The following is a 25,188-nucleotide window of genomic DNA, read 5'->3' as shown; positions in this document are numbered from 1 at the left end:
AAGGGAAGTCATTTAACTGCCAACTCCTTGGATTTCCCAACATGGTATCAGAGTTATGGTCAAAAGGCAGTTTGAAAATCACTTGGCTGCATTTGTATTAAAGATCAAGTCTAAAGGAATTCAAAAGCATCTTGAAAGGCATAGTGAGATAGTTCAGTCACTTCAAAAAATGAGTAACCATATTCAGTACAATTTCAGTGAATACATTTCAGTATTGTTACAGTGAAGGAGTTTGGATTGATTGATGATCTCTTCAAATTTGGTGCAACCACAAAAAGAAAAGGTCTTGATGCCTCCACAAAGATAAAGATCTCGGACTTGGTGATATGATCTTGTAAAGAAGAATAATAAAGATAACTAGTGTCTTGTTGTCATTACAAGGAACTCGGATAGGGTGGAAAGATGATCTCTATGCTTCCACAGTTCGTGAAGAAAACTCTAACATGAACAAAGAACAAAAGTCTAAGGCACCTTAATGAATTGTGTCATCACATAAAGAATCTGAAGTCTGTCTATGGAAAATAGAATTGATAGTCCAAGGAACCAGCTTGAAGAAAGGACTCTTTGAGGATTTGAGTACAAGGAACCAGGTAAGGATTGTTACTACAACAAGTCTAATAAAATTAGAGGTATGTAATCACAAGGTACATATGTTCTTGTAATATTAAATGATTCTTGCTAGACTAGGATAAAGACTGTAATCCCTAGATAACTTACATCCTTATCTTCTAGGGTTTACATGTAATCTAGGATGTCAAATAAAAGGTCCCACTGATGTTTGAAAGATTCCCTCCTCCATGATTATATCTAACTTCAGAAATTAAATTATGTCCATCATATCACATGTTGTGCTTGTAAGTATGTACTACAAGTATAAAAGATGATGGCTTAACACTTCAAGGAATCCTTATCAGGTTTGCCAAGAAATATCTCCAGGTATGTCTCAAACTATACTCCTTACAAGATTCTCTTAAAGGTATGATCATCCTATTTTTGAAGTTTGCATTGCATTACTAAAATCGTTATGTCTAGCTATCTTGAATCATAAAGATTCTTGTTTAGGGTGATTTATCTTTTGATAAATCTACCCTCCTCATATTCTTAATTGACTTTATAGAACCATATACAGGTTCTCGGGAAAACCCTAACCTAAGGGTATGTTAATGTTAATGTCTGAAACCTTAAAATTGCTTAGGGTTATTGAGAAATGATATTGAAAGTTTTTGTTGATGATGTCATGTTTGGGATTTTGGTATGATCATGAAAACCTAACTTGTTCGGGTTGAAATGATGTTGTCGAAAATCCCGAATCTTTGAAGTTCTGGTAAAGTAGGGCTTGCTATGAATTGAAACCCTAGATCCTTAAGGTTTGGATGAGTCTATAAGAAAAACCTTTGTTATGTATATAGAGTTCTAGGAATAAAACCCTAGGTATGTGTCCATTTGGTTGAAACCCCAACTTGTTCTAGTCGATATATGTCTAACATATTAATATTGTCTAACATATGATGTGCTTATGATGTGCTGATGAATACTTAGATATATGTGTTGACCTAAGTATCAATGGTCATGAGTCCGAGGGTTTGGAAACAAACCCTAGTCAAAGTTTGATGGTCTAGGATGATGTTGTTTGAGGAATCTAAGGTTTAGTAGCTAAACCCTAGTAGTAGTTAAATTCTCTTGAATATAATCGTATGGAGTTTATGAATCTATATAGTGATTGTTGAGAATTTGTAGAAGGAAATCTAGGTTTTACATCAAACCCTAGTAGATGCTAGTCATGATGTTGATTAAGCTATGATTAGTTTTGATTGTTGAAGCTCATGTATAAAATCTAGGATATGTATGAAATCCTAGTGAATCTAACATATGGATTCTGATAATTGTTAGACACATTACTTGTTTGAAGTATTTCTAGGCTTTGCTATATGAAATAACTTGTCATCTCATTAAAAGAATATTGAAATCCTAGATGAGTTAAATATTGGGTTGTGGATGCGATTTAGGGTTTAACTAAACCTGGGCAAGAAGTTGAAATATAGTATCTTGCTGATTATGTTTGTAAAGTCTAATGCTTCTGCTATTATAAGATTTTGATATGGCTAACTTCATGCTTCTATAATTTTGGTTGTACTAGCTATCTAAGTTGTGCAGGTACATCATCTTCAAGTTGGTGAAGATGATCGTAAGTAAAATTGATAAGCATGATATATGAATGACTCTGATAAGAAGGATGAAAGCCATTAAAGATTCTCTGATGTCGTAAAGAAAAAGTAGAACTCCCTAAGTTAAGAGGGAGTCTGGATGAAATCTCCCTATGTTAAGAGGGAGCTTGAATGAAATAAATCTCCCCAGGATAAGGGGATGGTTGAGAATATTCCTTGTACAGGAATAATTAGATCCTCTATGTTTAAGAGGGAGTGACAGATATGATTCTCTACTTCATGTGTCATGCACTAGACCAAGACTAACAGTGGTAAGTTTTAGTGAAGGCCATGAGTGAGAGAAGGAAATTGGAGAATGCATTTTGAGGTGTCGCTGAAAGAAGGAACGCAGGATCCAATTGAAAAATATGTTGTTGCATATGAAGTAGGAAAGGGAAAATGTATGATTGAGGAATCTTTTGTCAAAGGTTTTGTTGATAGTCCTACTATGAAAAGTTGAGAAGCAACATCAAGTTGTCAGGAAGACCCCGGAGGTTTGTATTTGATTATGTACACGTGAAAGTATATTATTAATTGGGGTTGTGTTTGCATAGGTTAATCTCTTGAAGGTTTTGATAGCATGTTGGTTACCAATCAGTTTGATTGGGAGAGATTTGTTGTCCTTCATCTGCCGAATCAAGGGGTGTTGAGGCTTTGTGAGTGAAGCATTGCTTGGGAGGACATCTGGTCGGAACTTTGTGTTGTTGTCTAGGTCCCGAAGTTGGAAGGGTGGCGTTTGTCCTAGGTATAAGAGATTGTCATATATGGAAGACCCTATGGGCACATTGTAAATTGTAAAGAATAAATTATTTTGTCTTGAAAGAGTCAAAATACCTCCAAGATCAAGTCGGCCTACATGAAGAGCCACATCCACCCTTGAGGAAGCCTATATATAGGAGGAACTCATCCTCCATTTGAATCACTCTCTCTCATATTTTATGCGAAGAAGGCAGAAGAAAAGGAAGTCGAGGAAGGAAGTGCGAAGGAGAGAAGATTGAAGAAGTCGAAGTGTTTCGGTCTTTCTCTATTCTTCTAGAAGTGCAAAGTTAGGGTTTCTACACTGGGATATTCTAAGGTTCGATTTTGGAAGCAAGAAAGAAGGGAAGGCAAGCAAAGGTTTCTTAGGGCATCTTACTAGCCCCAGGACTCAAGTCAAGGCAAGCGAAGTCAAGAGGAAGGTTGTTAGAGGGAGATCGAAGTCTCCTAGAGAAGTAGCAACAGTAGTTGGGGAGCAGAATTTCGGATCTACTAGGATATCGAAGATATTGCAGCAAGAGATCGTGGAAGACTTGATCTTAGAGGGTATTTGTCATCTAGGTCATGGTATTCATCAATTGAAAGATCTTAAAGATAAGAAGATATTTTCGGGTTTTCGTGTTCGATTTTGAAAGTATTTCAGTTTGGCCCTGGCTTGCATCGTATATATTGTGTCACTGTTCTTACTATTTTGGTAGTTGTTTTATGTATTGCACATTGGAATAATAAAGATTCAAGCTAATAAGTAAAAGGATAACACAAATAATTATCAAGTTAAGAGAATTAACATATACATTGCCCTATTGAATTCTCAACATGGTATTGGAGCTTTGCTTCTCTAAGGGCATCATGAAGATCTCCTCTACAATGAAGAATTTCATCAAGAAGATTGCAAGCCATCTCAAGAAAGGTATCAAGGAAGCATGGAGTCTCTTATTTTCTTCAAAGAAGGCATCAATCAATGAAAGGGATGAAGGTCTCTTTTCAGCTCTCTTTGGTACATTCCAAGATGAAGACATTTGGGTAATTGATAGTGGTGCATCAAGGCACATGACTGGTCACTCCAACCAATTGAAGACCTTATCAAAAGGAAAATCCGCTTACTCTGTGGAACTTGGAGACAACAAAATCTATCCAGTGAAGGGCATTGGATCAACTTCCATAAAACTCAAGGATGGAAGCAACATCCACCTCAACAACATTCTATTTGTTCCAGGTTTGCACAAAAATTTACTTTCTATTTCAAGTTTAGAAGATAAAGGAGATAGAGTAGCCTTCATTGATGGAAAGGTAGTTGTTTGGGGAAAGGACTCAAGCATAGATCAAGCTAAAGTTATTGGTATCCGAGAAGGAAGGCTTTACAGATTAATATCTCTTGTAAACCAAGCCCTAGTTCACACTGAGATTAGTCCATGTGAACTTTGGCATCGAAGGTTTGGTCATCTACATTTCAAAATTCTTCCAACTTTAAATTCCATAGTAGATGGAATCCCAAATCTAAAGGAAGATCATGAAGGTGTCTGCAAGGGATGTGCATTGGGTAAGAATACCAAGAGACCATTTGGAAGCAGTGCTTCACGGTCGAAAGAAATCTTGGATCTTATTCACTCTGATGTATGTGGCCCTATGACTCCAAAATCACTTGGAGGCCATCTATACTATGTCACATTCATAGATGATCATTCAAGAAAGACCTGGGTTTACCTAATGAAAACCAAGGATGAAGTATTTATAAAATTTCAAGAATTCAAAGCTGAAGTAGAGAACCTTACAGAGAGAAGAATCAAGATACTAAGATCTGATAATGGAGGAGAATATACATCTAAAGAGATTATAGCATTCTGTAAGGAGTCTAGGATTAAGAGGGAGCTGATAGTCCCATACAATCTCGAACAAAATGGAGTCGGAGAAAGAAAGAATAGAACCATTGAAGAAAGTGTAAAAGCAACGTTACGCGATCAAGATCTACCTAAGTTTTTGTGGGGAGAGGCAACCAAGACAGCGGTCTACATTCAAAATCGATGTCCTCACAGATCTCTAGACAACAAAACTCTGGAAGAAGTGTTCACTGGGAAGAAGCCATTTGTAGATCATCTTTGAATTTTTGGGTGTCCTGTGTATATTCATATATCAAAGGACAAAAGAAAGAAGTTGGATCCTTCCGGTATGAAGGGGACTTTTGTTGGGTATAGTAACTCATGAAAGGCCTATAGAATCTATATGAGAGATGGACATCACATTGAGGTTAGTCGTGATGTCATATTTGATGAGAGTATACCATTCAAGAAGTCAAAAGAACTCTCTATACATTCTAATGACGAAGAACTTCTGATATTTGAGGAAGCAATTGACAAGGAGAAGGATCACACCATGAAGAAGAAGGGCCAAGTGAACTTGTTCAACCCGTGGTCATTCGTGAAACAAGGAAAAAAACCTAATTGGTTGAAATCATCACTACTTGATGCAAAAGGTCATGGGGCAGCACAAGGATCATTTAGAGAAAGTAAGAGACCCAAGAAGTATTTTGGGTATGCTGTATACATGACAAAATTAATAGAAGCAGGACCATCAACCTTTGAAGAGGTTGTGGAACATAGAGAATGGAAGGATGCCATGAATGAAAAGTATCAATCTATAATGAAGAATAGAATTTGGGAGATCATAACTAGGCCTGAAGACAAATTTGTGGTTACTTCCAAGTGGATCTATAAGATCAAGCACGCAGTTGAAGAATAGATAAATATAAAGCAAGATTTGTGGCTAGATGATTCTCTCAACTTGAAGGCATCAACTATGAAGAAACATTTGCTCCAAAAACAAGATATATAATGATTCGATCATTAGTCTCTCTGGCAGCATCGATGGGATGGAACATCCAACAAATGGATGTCAACACTGTGTTTCTAAATGGCACTATAGATGAAGAAGTCTATATAGAACAACGCTTGGGATTTGAAGTCAAAGATAGTAAGGCATATGTTTGCAAATTGAAGAAAGCATTATATGACCTCAAGTAAGCACCAAGGGCGTGGTATGCTTGAATGGATTCATACCTATAGAGAATAGGCTTCACAAAAAGTTTTGTTGACTCGAACCTTTAGATTAAGGTTGTAAACAATGAACCTGTAATTAGATGACCTTCTCTTGACAGGGGTTGAAGGTCAAATTGAAAAATGTAAAAAGCAATTGACATCATAATTTGACATGAAGGATCTTGGGCTAATGCATTACTATTTGGGACTAGGAGTTTGGCAAGAACCAAATGAAATCTATCTGGGTCAAGGAAAGTATGTGATCGAGATTCTAAAGAAGTTCAACATGATGGACTGTAAAACTATGACCACTCTGATGATCACAAACTTGAAGAGACTAAGGAGTTCTGAATCAAGCCCTATGGATCCTTCTAGGTATAGACAACTTGTTGGCTCATTGATGTACTTGGTGAATACTCGACCAGACATATGTTTTGCAGTAAATGTACTCAGTCAATTCCAAGTAGAGCCAAAGCATGATCATTGGATAGCAGCAAAGCATATTCTGAGATATCTGCGAGGAACCATCAACTATTGTCTGAAGTATGATAGAAGGAATGATGTCCAATTGATTGGGTATACAGATTCCAACTGGGGAGGCAGTGAACAGGATGGAAGAAGCACTACGGGAGGATGTTTTAGTTTGGGATCCTCCATGGTCTCATGGATGAGCAGAAAGCAAGACATCATTGCTTTGAGTAGTGTTGAAGTTGAATATGTTGCAGCGTGTGAAGTAAGCAGGGAAGCAGTATGGTTAAGGAAGATGTTATCCGACTTGTTTGAAGGATTGATGAACCCTACAGTGATACTTTGTGATAACACCAGTTGTATTCGTTTGTCTGAGGACCTAGTGTTTCATGGGAAGACAAAGCATATCAACAACAAGTATCACTATATTCGAGAGCTAGTACAAAATCGTGTGTTGAAACTACAGTGTCTCCACTGATGAGCAGGTCGCTGACATATTAACGAAATCAATTTTGAACAAGAAGCTTGCATACTTAAGGAACAACCTTGGTTTGGTGGATTTGTCCTCCCTAATTAAGAGGGAGAGATATACACTACATTCTTGTCTTCAATTGGGAAGAAAGAATGAAGGATTGGGTAACCATCTGGCATTCGATACTCTTTGAGAATGTGGTAGGGCATTCAAGACAAGAGCAGTCGTGGATCGATATTCTTTGAGGATTAGCTACCCAAGACAAGAATACTCCAATGGGAGGTCATACTCTGTGACCACTTGGGGGGGTATGTACCTTGAGAGACAATTTTGACGGTGTCTATATATATCATTGGTCTCGCCAGCATTGTGCTCTAATCTTGTGGAGAGATAGAGTTGTTAATCAAGGCCTTACTATGTGACAATGTTGGTTATTATGATGCTAGATAGATGGGTTACCAATCCGACTCTTCTTATGAGATCTCTTCAGATTGAGAATGACCATACACCTCTTATGAATACCTCCCTAGTCAAGGCCTTACTATGTGACAATGTTGATTATTATGATGCTAGATAGATGTGTTACCAATCTGACTCTTCTTATGAGATCTCTTCAGATTGAGAATGACCATATACCTCTTATGAATACCTCCCTAGTTAAGAGGGAGTGTTGAAAAATGTGTAACTAGGTTCAGTCTTCATTAGTATGAAATGTATTCTTGTAAATGTAAAATGAAAAAGAAATTATTACTATTGAAGCATGGGTTTCATGCTCAAGTTCTTTTATTTTATAGGTCAAGCACCCATTGAGTGCTTCTAGGGTTTGTCTTAGGTATAAAAGTCATTGTCATATATGGAAGACCCTATGGGCACATTGTAAATTGTAAAGAAAAAATTATTTTGTCTTGAAAGAGTCAGAATACCTCCAAGATCAAGTCAGCCTACATGAAGAGCCACGTCCACCCTTGAGGAAGCCTAAATATAAGAGGAACTCGTCCTCCATTTGATCACTCTCTCTCATCTCTTATGCGTCTTTCTCTATTCTTCTGGAAGTGCAAAGTTAGGGTTTTTGCGCTGGAATACTCTGAGGTTCGATTTTGGAAGCAAGAGAGAAGGGAAGGCAAGCAAAGGTCTCTTAGGGCATCTTACTAGCCCTGGGACTCAAGTCAAGGAAAGCGAAGTCAAGAGGAAGGCTATTAGAAGGATATCGAAGTCTCCTAGAGAAGCAATAGTAGTTGCGGCAATTGTTGGGGAGCAAATTTCGGATCTATTGGGAGATGGAAGATATTGTAGCAAGAGGTCGTGGAAGACTTGATCTTGGAGGGTATTTGTCTGAGTCTAGGTCACGGCATTCATCAATCGAAAGATCTGAAAGATAAGAAGAGATTGTTAGGTTTTCCCCTCAAGAGGAGGGGTTTTGGCCCTGGCTTGCAGCGTATATACTGTGTAACTGTTCTTACTATTTTAGTAGTTCTTTGATGTATTGCACATTGGAATAATAAAGATAAAGCTAATAAGCAAAAGGCTAACACAAACAGTTATCAAGTTAAGAGAATTAACATATACATTGCCCTATTGATTCTCAACATCTTCATGATTCGTGTCGACTCATTTAGGATGGACATACCACTATATATACAAGTTTGTGATCTTCGCATTACATCATCTCAGTAGTTCGCATTTCAAAGAACAAGTTTCAATGATATGACACAGATTACTAGCTCGAATCTCAGAGAAGGTTGCGGTGAAGTTTAGGTGATCTCAGTGGAACACTCTCGATGATCTCAGCGATAATTTTGTGACATTCTCGGCATATAGAATGTGGATTGCAATGGAGACAATTCAGTTATGTATCATAGTGACTCGATGTTATTTCTATCATAGTTTCGAATCTCGATGCTACCTTGGTTTCGGTGTTATTACAGTGATCACACTTTGGTGATATTACAATGACATACTTCGGTTCTATCGCATTGCTACCACAATGAATATCTCGGTGATGTAAACTCGGTGCTATCTTATTGTTATCACAGTGATAAGTTGAGTGTCACTGCAAGGATCAAAGTATGAAGAAGAATGATAAGGTTGACATGATGGATGGAGGTAGTCTCGAGTCTAAGTTGTAAGGGTCTTGGTCATCTCATCTTGAACCTACTAAAGGAAGAATTTGTGATTGGGTTTTCCCCTCGAGGTGGGTTTTGCTCTAGTAGTGTGCCTATATCTTGTGCTCTCTTCTATTTGTTGCTTGGCATTAATCTTGATGATAAGAAGATAATTAAGAGATCTAATACTAATAATAATGTCATTAATAAGGGAAGTCCTTTAATTGCCAACTACTTGGATTTCCAAACACTTATTAGGAGGTTTCAACCTTTAAAGGGGGTGACATGTTCGTGGTACATCCATCAAGTGGTAGGTGGTATGTGATATAGTGATGGAACAGAGTGGGAATCAAGGGAAGGATTCAGGCCCCATGTCATGGTACAAGGGTAGCAATAATGAGGCAAGTCCACACTTGGGTATATGAGTGTAGGAGGGAGAAAAATGTGGTACATGAGTTACGTCGACCTTTATTTTTCCACCCTTCTTCACATGTCTTTTGCCTTTTGATTGAATTTTCTTCAAAATTGCTCGGGGCTCCAAGCGATGAGAGCATGATGTGTAGAATATAGTAGTAGGTACCCCCCTTTAAGGTGGGGCATTTCATTGCCCACAAGGGGTTGGGACAATCATGGGTTCCTTAATGTGGAGGGGTTTCATCTAGGGCCCATAGGAACCAAGGTGATGGCCATAAATAAGGGGTAGAGCTCATGTTTGGCTTTTTCCCACGCGCTAAATTTGTATGCCCTGGAGATCTTTTTCATTTTGTGGTACATTTCTTGTTGAGAGTAGCCAAATTATGCTTTTACTTTTCCTTTTAGCTGCATCAACCTTTGGGGCAATGTTCCAGGCCTGACCCAAGGTGTGGACAAGGGGAAGGGGAGGCTAACCCTATGTGGATACAGTGGACACATGTGGACCCGAATGGGAAAAATGATGAATGGAGTTATAGTGAGTGGAAGGGAGTGATTATATGGTGTCGAGAAGTGGGACCACGCAACCAAAATCAAGATTTCCCATGTAGTTCCAACCCAACCCTAAAGCTAATGGCCAGTAAAGGAGATTCCATGGGACTAGGATACAAGGGTAACCACCAAATCGAGCGGAGGAGACGAGTACAGACCTAGCCCACTCTTTTTGTTGAATCCCCCCACCAATCCATGCCCAAAAGTGTCCATGATAAGTAAGGAAAATTACTCAACTATACTAATGAAAAGCCATACCTTCAAGGTCGGCAGGCCCACCTTCAAACATGCGATCATAACATATGGGTGGAAGACCACATGGCTCGCTCAGGTGGTGGAGACAATGGCACATCGAGCTATCTGGTGGCTGCAAGGGGTTGCAGGCTACTGGCTGAGGACCATCTAGGAGAAAAAAAATTCTCCAATGCATACTACCCATAGGTAGTGGGTAACATTTGGCTCCAACTGAGGCATGAGCTCTCAGAAAGGTGTGCAAAGCTACTCGAACAGGAGGTCATGAGAACACCAACAATCTTTTGGTACTGCAGACCTGTTACCTGCCCATATCAAAGACCAAGCACACGGGGCAACATATTTTTATGGTGTCTTATGATCACCCATGCTTAGTATTAGGCCATAAAAATCTACAAGAAAGTAAGACCACTCATGCTTAGGTCATGACTGGGAGGAAAGGAAGACCCGTGACAAGGGGAGACACAACAAGCAGGTTGTTCATGATAATCAAATTTACAATCCTGAGGGTACGAGGGGGGAGGAGTGATACATCTAATGGATAGTTCATCCTTAGCATCATACTTAAGAGAGGAAAAGGGATCATCAATAATTGTGATAATGCGAGAATGGCCGAGACGAGGGCTCATGGATAATGTAGCTATGCTATTGGGATCCTGGAGAAGGCATAGGAAAGAAAGGCCTTTGTTAGCGTCATCATTGATGTCAGAAACGAGGCCCGCTATTTCTAATAAACCTTCTTCATGCATGGGAAAACAATGATCTGCCTTTTCAATGGTATCAATAGTCATATCATTATGAGTAATGTCCTGGAAGAAAAGAAGAGTCAATTTCATCCTCATTTTCTGCGTCAGTATCATAAATAGGGTCATTGTCAAAATGATGGTTTCCCATATCCCATTTTACCTCATTAATGCATAAGAAATCAAAAATGTCATCTTCATAGGGAGCTACAATATTCATATCCTCAAGCACCCTTTCTTGAATGAAAGTCCCCACTTCATTGTGTTCATCCTCATGGGCTTTAATAGGGCTTTCACTCATGCCATGCACCTTCTTAGTCCTTAAATTTGCATCCTGAAGGTCCTCATCATGATCTTCTTTAGATTGATTCCATTCATCCATATATTCCCTACTTCCATGATGGTCCTCCACACTCGGATTTTCTTCAAGGTCACCCTAATCACCGAATTGATTACATTTTATGGGGCTTTGTGATTGATTATAATATTTTTCATTGATAAGATCAGTCAAAATATCAAAAGCACAGGTTTGGCTGGCAAGTTCAAAGAGATGACTAGGATCCTTCTCATAAGCACACATTGTTATGTAGAGTTGTTTTTGTGTTGCTCCATGAAACCTGAGCATGAATTCCTTATCCATGTTCTCCAACAAATCTTCACAAAACTCAACATATTGGTCCACAATTTCTTGTAGTTTTTTTCAATTCTTGATCATTGAGTTTTGCAAATGGAGAGCCACAGGTACTCTCTTCTTAACAACAGGCCATTTTTCATGATTTTGCATATAGATGCTTACTTCACCCTACAAGCATTAACTTTGAAGTTCAATGAAGAACTAGGGCTTCGTTCTTCCAATCGAGTCGCCAAATGATATATCAATAAGGTCGTAAGGGAAACAAGACACACGTCTTGTGTCCCCGACAATGGAGCCAAAATGTTATCGTTCAAACTAGGAGGGGTCCTAGGAGGGGATACTATAGAGAAACTACTAGGTCAAGGGGCAATAATGGAGCGATAGCCCATTGTCACCTCAGCTAAGGCTCCTAGCTCTTTACAGACTTTCACCGATGGGAGGAGACCCGATATAAGAGGAATCACAATGATGAATAGATCAATGATCAGATAGAGAATGATTCATAAATCCTATTCACAAGAGAGGCTCAAATAAATAACTTGCTTGAGAAGCAAGGTGATGGGCTCTCTAAGAAGGGATATGAGGAAACCTAAATCTAGGGTTAGAGGATATGCCTTGACAAGGAGCTTCCTAGGCTTAAGGATCCTTGTGACGAAATGGATTCTATGTAATCCTTGTGAAATTTGAGTTGTAGAGTTTTGGAACCGCAAAGAACCCAAGTAGACCTGTTACCGCTCAAACTAGCAGGGGTCCTAAGAGGCGATCCTATGGAGCTACTACTAGGTCAAAGGGCAACAATGGAGCGACAGCCCACTGTCACCACAGTTAAGGCTCTCTACTCTTTACGGACTTTCACCATTGGGAGGATACCCGATATAAGGGGAATCACTAAATGAATGGATCAATAAGAGGATGAAGAGTGATTCCTAAGGCCTATTCATAAGAGAGGCTCAATTAGATAGCTTGCTTGCTTTCAAAGCAAGGTGATGGGCTCTCTAGGAAGGGCTAAGAGGATTCTTGAGCCTAGGTTTGGAATATATGCCTTAACAAGCAGCTTCCAAAGCCTAAGGATCCTTGTGGAGAATTGGCATTTATGTGATCCTTGTGAGATTAGAGTTGTGAAGTTGTGGGAGCACACACAAGCGGGTGGACCCAAAATTAGGTCAAAGGTATGGAGTTGATCAACCAAGGAGGGGCTTAACCTTATTAGGGTAGAGAAGAGGATCAATGGACAAATTTTATTTTGAGGATTGAATACAAAGACCCAAATGAGGGCACTAGAAAAAGGGAAACCTAAGGCAAGAAATGGTCTTTGAGCTAGGGCTTGCTATATCTCGGCCTCCCGCCGTCAGAATTGCTTCAAATTTGGAGGGCCTCTAGACAAAAAACCCAAACGCGGTAGTGAACCAAAAATTGAGGTGTTTTGATGGATACAATGAGAGTTATTTGATACCCTAGATGACCTATGGTGGTTGGGTCTAGAAAGAGAGGGGAAGCCAGAAAAATAAGCATTTAGGTGACCACCATTGGATGGATTAGTGCCTTAACTTTGGGAGAGATGGAGTTAAGATGAACTTGTGATGGAGCAACTATGCCCAAACAAGGAGACCTCTAGACAACTTCACATGGCAATTAGGGCATAGCTTAGCTGCCGAAATATTTTATACTTTAGTATGCAATAATTGATGACTTATCAAGGTATTTTCAACAAAGATAATCTCTAGGAATATTCACTCATTCATACATGACACATGCAATGATGCAAGGCTTCAAAAGACCAAAATTTCCACAATTTCGCATAGAATAGCAATAAATTTCAAACCTATATGGCAAAAATCCCAACAACATTCAAGTGACAAAGTAAATAACAAGAATAAACATGAAAAAGATTACTTACATGTACAAATGAGTATATCCAATCATCATATTATGCCAATAATGAAGCCCCAAGACCAAGAAGATAGAATTCAAACATCAAAATTCATCCATGAAACCAAATTTGTCCTCCAAAAGGGAATGTGAAATTCTCTAAGTAGCTAATAAACCCAAATCCAAGTGATGATCAGAGAAATGAATCACCTCTCATGAATTTATATGATCTCTAATGAGTTTGATTTGCCTAATTAGGCCTAATTGAGTCCCAAATAATAAAATAATGTGCAATAATAACATCCCTTGGTAACAATCCCACCATGATAACTCAATAACATAAAATTAAGCCTCTAAAGATGGCATAATAATCAATATAAAGAGTCGTTGGGCCATTGAGAAGGTCTAATGAAGTCCAATGTGTGCTATGGTGAGAAACTAGACTCCAAGCATACTGAACAAGGGGTTGGCCCCTTGTTTCCTAAGTAAGTCACATATGGTGCTCCCAAGTGGGGTGTGGGGGCACAAGGATATCCACATGGGTCTCGAAGTGGATCGATAGTGCTTGTAAACCATCTGTAAAGGCTAGGATGATGACATAAGCCCTCCCCTTGTCTCCTGCAGTGAGACACATCCTCATCTGGACCCTGGAACATCTGCCAAATGTATGGTGCAAGTTTTGAGTTGGCTGGGCATGGTGAAGCAAGTGTATCATCCTTATTCAAAAGGTGCAACACGAGCCATCACTAAGCGGTGTTGGGGATCCATGAAGTACTCTCTGCTATGGTGGAGGCTGTTATGCTCTTGACCTGCAAGAAATTCCAGAATACCAAATATGCGAAGAAATACAACCCATAACACAGAACAAATTAAGAAAAACAACAAGTATTTTATTATTCAGAGATGAAAGCAATGTTCACTTGCCTCTTCGAGGGGGCAACCTACAGCAGAGCAGAGCTCGATTACAAAATAAGACTCGATATTTCTCAATGGGGAGTCCCTATCCTTTATATAGGATTCATACATACAATACCATGGGTCATTACCATGGTTCTCTCAATACCATCTATCTAATACCATGGCCCATTTGCAACTAACTGTGGTCCCTTTCTTAAATGCAGGTCAACCACATACAATTATTAATATAGGCTTTATTGACTCTTTAACTAACTTTAACTATGACTCAACCCTATTACATAAATAAAGGGGTTGAGGTTGGACCCTAACGTGCCCTCCCCCATAAAAAGCAGCCTTGTCCTCAAGGCTGAAGCTATAGAAACTGCTGAAGAATAGTGGTTGGTTCCCTGGTCGCATCTTCTGAAGAGGTGCCTTTCCACTTGACGAGGACTTCCTTGATCATGTGGCTGCGCAAAAGTCATTCTCGCGTATCAAGGACCTGTTCAGATTGGAGCCAGAGTGAACCTTCTTCATCCAATTCAGGTAGACTGGTTTGAATTCTGCAATTGTTCCCCACCACTTTCTTGAGGCGTGATACATGGAAGACTAGATGGATTTTTGAAGTTGGTGGCAAGGCTAGCTTGTAGGCTACTGCTCCAAAGTGCTGAAGTATTTGATAAGGTCCATAGGATTTTGGAGCTAATTTTTGGCATCCCTTTCCTTTGAGTGATGTTTGCTTATATGGTTGCAACGGCAAGAATCCCTGATCCCCTTCTTGAAATGTGCGCTCTGAACGATGTTGGTCTGATTGTTGCTTCATTTGATTCTAAGCTTGATGGAGATTATCTTTGACACGGGCTAGCATGGCTGCATAGTTCTATAGGAGTTGATCCAGTGCTTGCATATTAGAGCATCCAGGGATATAAGAAATAGGTGAAGGTGGGAGTTGGCCATACATTGCTTTATATGGAGTCATCTTGGTGGTTGCATGCTAGTTATTTTTATACCACCATCCAGCTAAAGGTAGCCATTGTACCCATTGATGTTGCTTTTATGAAGTGAAGCACCTTAGGTATGTCTCCAAACATTTGTTGACTGCTTCAGTTTGACCATCATTTTGGGGATGATAAGAAGCATTTAGTTGGAGTTGGGTGCCTTGTAGCTTGAAAAGTTCTTGCCAAAAGTTACTGGTGAAAGTCGGGTCACGATCAGACACAATGGAAGTGGGCATGCCATGCAGTTTGAAGATCTGGTCCATGAAATCTTGAGCCACCAAAGTGGGGGTAAAGGGGTGGGGTAGAGCGCAAAAATGAACATATTTAGAAAGTTTGTCCACAACCACCATGATGATTGATTTGTTGCCTGACTTCGGAAGATCAGTAATGAAATCCATAGAAACATTCGTCCAGACTGAGGCAGGGATTAGCAATGGTCGTAAGGTACCTGGTGACTTGACTGTTTCTCCTTTGTGGCGTTGACACACATCACATTCAGCTACAAAAGTAAGAATGTCAGTTTTCATGCCTGTCCAAAGGAAAGAATGACGAGTGTGAGCATATGTCTTCTGAAAGCCTGCAGTGGGAGATGAGTGCAACTCTGCCAAAGTGCGCATTTTGAGGGTGGATGTCAGTGATATAACTACTCTATCCTTGTAGCGAAGAATCTCATCCTTCTAAGAGTAGCCAATTGAGAAATTAGGATCTGCTCTCAATTTATTAATGAGTTGGGAGAGAGAGGGGTGTGAAAACCATTCCTTGCGGGCTTCTTCAATCCAATCTAGTATGGGAAGAGAGATTGATAGCAAGGTGCTTTCATCCTCAAATTGGCCTAATAAAGCATCCGCTACTACATTGTCACACCCTTTCTTGTAAATTATGTCATAATCATATCCCAACATTTCGGCCAGCCATTTATTTCGTTGGGGCGAGGATAGACGTTGCTCCAAAAAATATTTGAGGCTTTGATGGTCTGTGCGGATTCGGAAACATCACCCCAATAAGTATGGTCGCCATGTATCTACTACATGTAAGATGGCCATCATCTCCTACTCATAGGTAGATTGTCCCAGATGTTTCCCACTCAATTGTTGGCTAGTGAAAGCCAAGGGTCGACCTTCCTGCATTAAGATAGCACCAATACCAGTACCTAAAGCATCACATTCAATCACAAAAGATTTGGTGAAGTCGGGTAGTGCCAATACGGGAGTGGAACACATGGCCTATTTGAGAGCCATAAACGCCTATTGTGCTGCATCAGTCTAGAGGAATGAATTTTTCTTGAGAAGGTTAGTGAGGGGTCTAGCAATGCGACCATAATTGCGGACAAATTTGCGATAGTAGTCGGTGAGACCCAAGAATCCCCTCAAACTCTTCAATGTTTTTGGTTGGGGCCAATCTTGCATTGCCTATATCTTTTTGGGATCCACCCAGACACCTTCACGACCCACAATGTGGCCCAAATACTCGACTTCTTCCATGCCAAAAGAGCACTTGGACAATTTGACAAATAATTTGTGATTCCGGAGTAGTTGCAAGAGCAGGTCTACATGTTGAAGATGTTTTTCCCAGGTTAGGTTGTAGATGAGAATGTCATCAAAGAAAACAAGGACAAATTTTCAGAGATATGGTTTCAGCAAGTGATTCATGAGGCTTTGAAAAGTGGATGGGGCATTACAGAGACCAAATGGCATGACCAAGAATTCATAATGGCCTTCATGAGTTCGGAAAGCAGTCTTGGGAATGTCTACTTCTTTCATGCGTATTTGGTGATAACCAAAGCGAAGATCTAGCTTAGTAAAGAATTTAGCACCATATAGTTCATCAAGCAGATCATCAACAACCGAGATAGGGAATTTGTCTTTAACAGTGAGCTTGTTGAGGGCCCTAAAGTCTGGACACATGCGCCATTCCCCATCTTTCTTGAGTACCATGACTACTGGTGATGAATAAGGACTGATGCTAGGACGAATAACACCGGCTTCAAGGAGTTCCTTGATGATTTTTTCAATTTCATTCTTTTGGGTGAAAGGATATCGATATGGGCACACATTCGGCAGTTGTGCCCCTGGGACCAAAGTGATGCTATGATCATGTTCCCCTCTAAAGGGTAGAAGCTCTTTGGGTTTGTCAAATACCTGCTGGTGGTGGTTTAAACCTGTTGCATCTCAAGATGAATATGGAGTAGTGGGCTCGATGGCCTGGATCGCATTAAACTGGGCAATAACTCCATGATGGCCCCTTTTCAACAACTTTTCCATTCGATGCGAGCTGATGACAGAAGGAGCACCAGCCTGGAGTCCACGAAGGGTATGCATGTGGTCATTCTGCTTAAAACTCATATATAACTCCTAGAAATCCATTGTGATTGGGCCTAGTGTGCGAAGCCATTCATCACAGAAAACAATGTCACAACCACCCATGTTAATCGCAAACATGTGGGTCTTTAGGTGGTAATCTCCCATATGAAGTTTGATATTTTCGCAGCAGCCCCATCAGCAATCTGGACCTAGAAATTAGAGACTGCCCTAACAAAACAATGAACAGTTTCGACGACTCGTCGATGGATAAAGTTATGAGTGTTGCCACTATCAATCAATACTACTAGAGGGTGATGTTTAATAAAGCCTCTGATTTTAAGAGTTTGGGGCGCAAAAATGCCCGCTTAAGCATGTAGCGAGATAATTGGTTTCTCTAACGTAGCTGGGAGCTCATTGTCCTGCTGGGTGTCCTCAACTTTGTCCTCTGGTCCCTCAAGGGGTGGGGCTTCCTCAGATGATCTGTGATCAATAACATCAATTTGAAAGAATTTCGGTTCCTTGCATTTATGCCCCGGGGAGTATTTGTCATCACAGTAGTAGCACAATCCATGTTTTCTTCTTTCAGCCATTTTTGTAGGAGACACCTTTTGAACCTTAAGTGTTTGGGTAGGGCCTGAGCCTGAGTGGGGCATCACTTGGCTATGAAATTTGGACGAGGCGACTGGGCAGCGAAAGCACGTTCCACTTCAATAGCCTTTGTGCAAGCATCCATCCATGTAGGTGGGTGGTGCATCCAAACATGGGCTTGGATGGCTTCTTTGAGACCACTTATAAAACATTCCAAGTAGAATTCATCTCCCAGACCTTTTGTGCGGATGGCCAATGTCTCAAAGGCTGCAATGTAGTCTTTTACTATGCCTATCTATCGGAGCTTAGTAAGACGACCAAAAAAATTAGATTCTCTGTCAAAGCGGTCACAAAGAGATTTTGAGAACACCTGCCAAGTTATGTTCCTGGGATAGCATTTCCGATGCCACTGCCACCATTGCCATCTCTCTTGGTCTAAGTAAAGGGCTCCCACACGTAGTTTAGTTTGATCATCTCAGATATCATTCAGAATGAAATATTGTTCCATTTGTGCTACCCATATTGCTGGATTAGAGCCATCAAATTTATACATGTCCAGCTTGGGTGGCCGAGGGTGGGAATGTGGGTGATTTCCATGGAAGTGAATATGATGGCTAGATTCTCCTTCAAGGTCTTCATTAATACCATGTGCCTCTGAATGCAAACCCAATGTGTTCCTTTTGAATTGTGCCATGATTTCCTGCATCTGGTCTGCTAGGTTCTGGAAAAAATCCAACTTTGTTCAAGGCTCGCAATCTTCTCATTGGCCATGACTTGAGCTCTAGTTTCTACCATACACAAATCTTGGTCACTTGTCATCACTTGGAAAAAATTTGGGACCACCCGAAAATTGAAGCTGACAAGTGAATGTTACGACTATGATCAGCTCGTCGTCCTGAATCTTATGAGCTAAGTCTCTTGTAAGCGTCCTGGGATATTTTTTTTGTTACTCCAAACAGAGTTTTCTCCCCACTGATCAATACTGTAGTGGCCAAATTCCAGAAAACTTGATCATGCCCAATGTCCTGCGAAAATCGACCCAAACTATAGGAGCCACAAGCCTCACTGCACAGATGGTCAGATCTGCGTGCGAAACCCCAACGGCTGAATGTGAGTTGGACTGTGGCGACGACAGAACCCCAACTGCGAGATCTGAATGGTACTGTGGCGTTAGAACCTCAACTAGTGTATCTGATTGTGGTGGTTGCGACAGAACCCCAACTACGAGATCTGATTTGGCAAATATGATAATCGGCAATCTTCAGAGAGTCGAGGGAACTATGGTCTCAAAGGAGTGTCAGGTGCTACAGATCGCAATATACATAAGGGTCCAACAATAGTACTCGGCCCAATCTTTCAGGGCACTAACTAAGGAGGATCAACCGTACCCTTAGTCGTACTACCCGACTACCCTATCATACGCGCGAGTAATCTCCCCGAGTGTTGTTCTCAGTGTACTATAGCAGCAAGACGGCCGACGGTTTATCTAAGGCGAGGTTTCAGGTGAGCCTAGGGGGCTTCTAATATACCCAAAGGGTACGTGGAAGGCAGTCCATGCGCGGTTCTGTCTAATGCGCTACTACTCGAAGGGGTACCCATAGGGGTTACAAGGGAGTCCAACAAGCGTGACCACCTCTTGTATTTCCTGCGTGCATGCCTCCCCAAATCCGCAGGTTTATGTGCTCAACGATAGATCCCGTGGTTTAAAGACGTCGGAACACGTCTCTAGCCTAAAAACAATTCTGCCAAAAATGGAGGTACCACCGGCCCTGGAAAGTGCTCTGATACCACTTGTTATGCTCTTGACCTGCGAGAAATTCCAGAATACCAAATATGCAAAGAAATACAACCCATAACACAGAACAAAATGAGAAAAACAACAAGTATTTTATTATTCAAAGATGAAAGCAATGTTCACTTGCCTCTTCGAGGGGGCAACCTCCAGCAAAGCAGAGCTCGATTACAAAATAAGACTCGATATTTCTCAATGGGGAGTCTCTATCCTTTATATAGGATTCATACATACAATACCATGGGTCATTACCATGGTTCTCTCAATACCATCTATCTAATACCATGGCCCGTTTGCAACTAATTGTGGCCCCTTTCTTAAATGTGGGTCAACCACTTACAATTATTAATACAGCCTTTATTGACTCTTTAACTAACTATAACTATGACTCGACCCTATTACATAAATAAAGGGGTTAGGGTTAGACCCTAACAGAGGCCCATGGCTCTCAACACTCACCCTAATGTGTCAATGCGGCCCTCTGGAGGGCTTGGCCCCTGTATAGGGAGAACAAACCCCAAATGGAGACCCACCTGCTATCCTTCATAAGATCTAATGCATCCCCTTGCCCTCCAATACAACAAACCATTACGATCATATATGGAGCCCAAACCCCAAATGGATACCCACCTGCTATCCTGCATAAGATCCAATGCGTCCACTTGCCCTCCAATACAACAAATCATTACAATAATCAAGTAAAAGAGCTTACAGATCATGGAATCAATGGGGCACTTCATGGTGGCATGCCCTTCCATAGTTAGCTTTGGCATGTACAAGTGTCTCCACAATCAATAAGGAGGTTAACCAAGGACCTTATTAGGTGGTTTCAACATTTAAAAGGGGAGACATGTTCGTGGCACATCCATAAGGTGGTAGGTGGAATGATATAGTAATGGAACGAAGTGGGAATTAGGGGAAGAATCCAGGCCACATGCCATGGTACAAGGGTAGCAATAATTTAGGAAGCCCACACTTGGGTATATCTGTAGGAGGGAGCAAATCGTGGTACATGAGTTACCCCGACCTTTGTTTTGCCACCCTTCTTCATATGCCTTTTGCCTTTTGATTGATTTTTCTTTAAAACTGCTCGAGGCTTTAGGGGATGAGAGCATGATGTGTAAGATATAGCAGTAGGTACCCCCTTGAAAGTGGGGCACTTCATTGCCCACCAGGGGTTGGGACAATCATGGGTTCCTTAATGTGGTGAGGGCTCATCTAGGGCCCATAGAAACCAGGGTGATGGCCATAAATAAGGGGTAGAGCTCATGTTTGGCTTTCTGCTCATGCGCTAAAGTTGTATGTCCCTGCCATCTTTTGCATTTTGCGGTACATTTCCTATTGAGAGCGAACAAATTATGATTTTTCTTTTCCTTTTAGCTGCATCAACCTCCAGGGCAATGTTCCAGGCCCGACCCAAGGTGTGGACAAGGGGAAGGGGAGGCTAACCCTATGTGGACCCACATAGGAAAAATGATGAATGGGATTAGAATGAGTGGAAGGGAGTGATTTATATGGTGTCGGGAAGCGAGACCACACAACCAAAATCAAGATTTCCCAAGTAGTGGCAACCCTAAAGCTAATGGCCAATAAAAGAGATTCCATAGGACTAGGATATAAGGGTAACCACCAAATCAAGCGGAGGAGACGAGTACAGACCTAACCCACTCTTCCGTTGGATCCCCCCACCAATCCATGCCCAAAAGTGTCCATAATAAGTAAGGAAAATTACTCAAGTATACCAATGAAAACCCATACGTTCGAGGTCGACAGGCCCAACTTCAAACATGCGATCATAACAGATGGGCAAGGGACTACATTGCTGGCTCTGGTGGCGGAGACAATGGCACATCGAGCTATTTGGTAGCTGCAATGGGTTGTTGGCTACCGGATGAGGACCATCTAAGAGAAAAAAATTCTCCTATGCATACTAGCCACAAGTAGTGGGTAACAGGGACATGCAAGGGTTCCTTCTTATAATGTAATGGAGAAACGTGCTCAGGAACTGAGTGATAGTCATAATGAGTGAGGTAGAGCTCATGCTAGGTTTTTGCCTACATGCTATTATGTATGTCCTTTGGCTATCTTTTGCATTTTGATATTCTTTCTTTTATTTTTGTTGTGGCCATGATATGCTCTTTGAAGGTTTTAACCCTGTACAAAAATTACCTGCAAATGAATTTTTAAAAAAACAGAAAAGCATACAATGGCGAGAATAGAAAATATAGTATACACACAAAGATTCTTTTTTCTCCTGGAACCCAAAACCAGAAAAACTAGATTGATCTTTCATTATATTCATTTCAATGTTACAATACATTAGATACATGTCAAAGCATTCATAAACCCCAATCCAGACCCTACCCAGGGATGAGGATGTATGGATGCCAAATCCCAAAGAACCAATGGTCAGTTGAACTTGAAGAATAGAGGTGAGATAAGGACTTTTAATGTATGATGGAAAGTGTTAACTATGACATAGGGATAGTTGGGAAGACACTATCTCAACCAGGGATTACCAAGTAGTGCCCCTCCTATACCCATTGGGCCATTAGGAGAGGTCCCACTGGATTAGGATCAAAGACTAACCCCCATTTAAGATGAGAGAAAAAGATTAGGATCAAAACCCACCTTCTTCCATATCACCCCCATAATCCATATCAAATTCCCAAATACAAACAAGCATAAGCATCCGATTGTAGAGTGATTAAAGTGCCTTTTGAGTGGAAAACCTGCCTTCATCCATGTGCTCATTGCCAGATGGGTGAGAAGCATATGGCTGATGCATGTGGCGGAGATAAAATGACATATCATTAGCTAGTGGTGGCTGTTAGGGGTTGTTGGCTATGTGGCTCGCTGGCTAGCTGTCAAGAGTAGGAGAAAAGTTTTCTCCTATAGGGTTACCCATTTTGGTGGGTAACACTACTGTTTGGTGGACACAGCGATGAGAAAGATATGTGTTCATCTCTGTTCTTAAATGGGCTATTTTTATTTTCTATTTGTCTTTTAATTCCTTCAAACTTGTTGGCAATCTAGTTTTTCTCAAGGAAATGGCTCAAATTGATGGAAACGTTGTTAATGTGCATGAATATAAATCATGGTTGGATTCCTATCATGACTTTTGTTTATGCAAAGTATTTTTCCTTTGCTTTTTACATATGAAGTCTGCTATGTGGGGTCACAGTCGGGCATCCCACTGCTTAATGTGGAAGAAACAGATCACAGCTGTGCATCCCACTGCTTAGTGTAGAAGAAAATAGATTGCAGTTGATCCAAGGGAGGCATCAAAGTATGTTACTACCTGCTACTCTGGCCACTCTCTTATGGTTAATGGGCAGCATCATTCTTCGTCCATACCACACTTCATGCCATCGGTTGCACAACCTTAGGATCCCATTCAACCAGTTGAGAGTTTATTTTCACCATTATGGGTTGAGACAGACCAAACCACATCCTAAGAAATGATGAGATTTGTCACATACAGGAGGTCATTATAAAGGAGCACTTCATTTTCAAGTGCAACAAGGTCGATATAAGGGACCACTTCATTTTCAAGTGAAACATATACTGAGATCAAAGGGAAACAACACTATCTTATCAAGAATAAGTTGGCTTCTCTGCTACTTATTTTGCTTTCCAGATCAGAGGTGTATGGCTCTACAAATCCAGGGGATGATCACCCTTAGACGATAGACCAATGTGCCACAAAGTTTCTAACACGAGGGAACACAAGAAATGGGTATGCATCCTGGGGATGTGTGGACACAACCCCTAAATTTTAAGAAACATCATGGGAAAGGTGGGCATCCCCTCTATCAGGGACCCTGTTTGAAACCATGAAAAATAAAAAATAAAAGATATACAAGGGACAATGACAAATCACAAACATGAAAGATGAGATCATAAAAAATATACATATTCACTTTAGGGCTTTGAACTTTTTTGTGTTTCTAAAAAGAACATCGGTGGGAAAAAAATTACAATTGTAAGGGGGCATTGAGGAGACCCCCTTTTTGGAGGGAGATGCCCCCCTTGGCAATTGGAAGTTTAGACCTGCCTCTCCCATACTGCTGTCGTGGTTTGCCGTACTCTCTAGTCCCATTGACTTGTTTAGGTCACTTCTGTACATTTAAAAAATTCTCTCTCTGACATTGTCTCTATGCATGCACTATATTTTCCTACATGGTATTAGAGAACCACCAAACTAGGCCTTATGAAAACTGCAATCAAGGCTTCTTGAAAAAGTTGTGTCATAGAATGATCCTTCCTAGAAAAGAGAAGACACCGTAAATTGTAGAGAGATAAGACATCAGAGAAAGGCAACCTCAAACTTCAATGTGTATGTCAACAGAACAGTGTGGAAAAAGTCGGGAAAAAATCGGGATTAATTCCCGATTTTTCGATTTTTTTGGCTGGCCGATTAAATCGGCCGATTTTTTGCCGATTTTTTCCCAGTCGAAAAAGTCGGGATTAAATCGAAAAAGTCGGGATTAAATCGGGACTTTTTCCAAAAAATCGTGGTATTTTTTTAATGATTGATTTTTTGTTTGAAAAAATCGGGATTTTATTGAAAAAATCGGGATTTTATTGAAAAAGTCCGGATTTTTTAAAAAATGAATATTTTTGTATTTTTTTAAATTTTGCCGACTTTTTGCCGACTTTTTCGAAAAACTCCCGACTTTAACGACTTTTTCAACTTTTGGACCCTTGCCGATTTAATCCCAACTTCGACTTTTTCCACATTGCAACAGAAGACATCAGAGTAAGGCAACCTTAAAATTCAATGTGTATGTCAAAAGACAAGAGCATTCCACAAACACGCTGCATAGAAGAATGTCAAAAGGGCATATCTAGGCTAGAGAGTTCATAGAAATGTTGAAGAGAAAATATGTTGAATACAAAGCTGCCCATGGCAAAGAAACAACCTGTGATAAACTGTTCAGTTGCTCCTTCCCACTTAGTGACTGTTTATCTGACAGTTTAAATTTGTTTCTTATATCTTGAATGTTGGTTGCCTACAATCATTGGAAGCCTCGGCATCCAATTACTTTAATGAATTTGGATCAAATCACTGTGATTAATGAATTTGCCTTAGCATGTCACAGTCAAACCCCACTTGAA

The 25,188-nt window shown here is 40.5% G+C and overlaps 1 protein-coding gene across 1 annotated transcript in view; it reads right to left on the bottom strand.

The window, feature by feature from the left end:
- Window positions 1-25,188, bottom strand: part of LOC149155549 (cycloartenol-C-24-methyltransferase-like) — a 187,674-nt gene that overhangs the window by 28,845 nt on the left and 133,641 nt on the right. The window lies entirely within an intron of this gene.

Source organism: Pinus tabuliformis, chromosome 9 (genome assembly GCF_031772625.1).
Source record: "Pinus tabuliformis cultivar Carrire ecotype Pingquan chromosome 9, CPIR1, whole genome shotgun sequence".
In the NCBI taxonomy this organism is placed as follows: domain Eukaryota; kingdom Viridiplantae; phylum Streptophyta; class Pinopsida; order Pinales; family Pinaceae; genus Pinus; species Pinus tabuliformis.
Note: the sequence above shows the minus strand (reverse complement) of the source record. Positions and strands in the feature narration are given on the sequence as shown.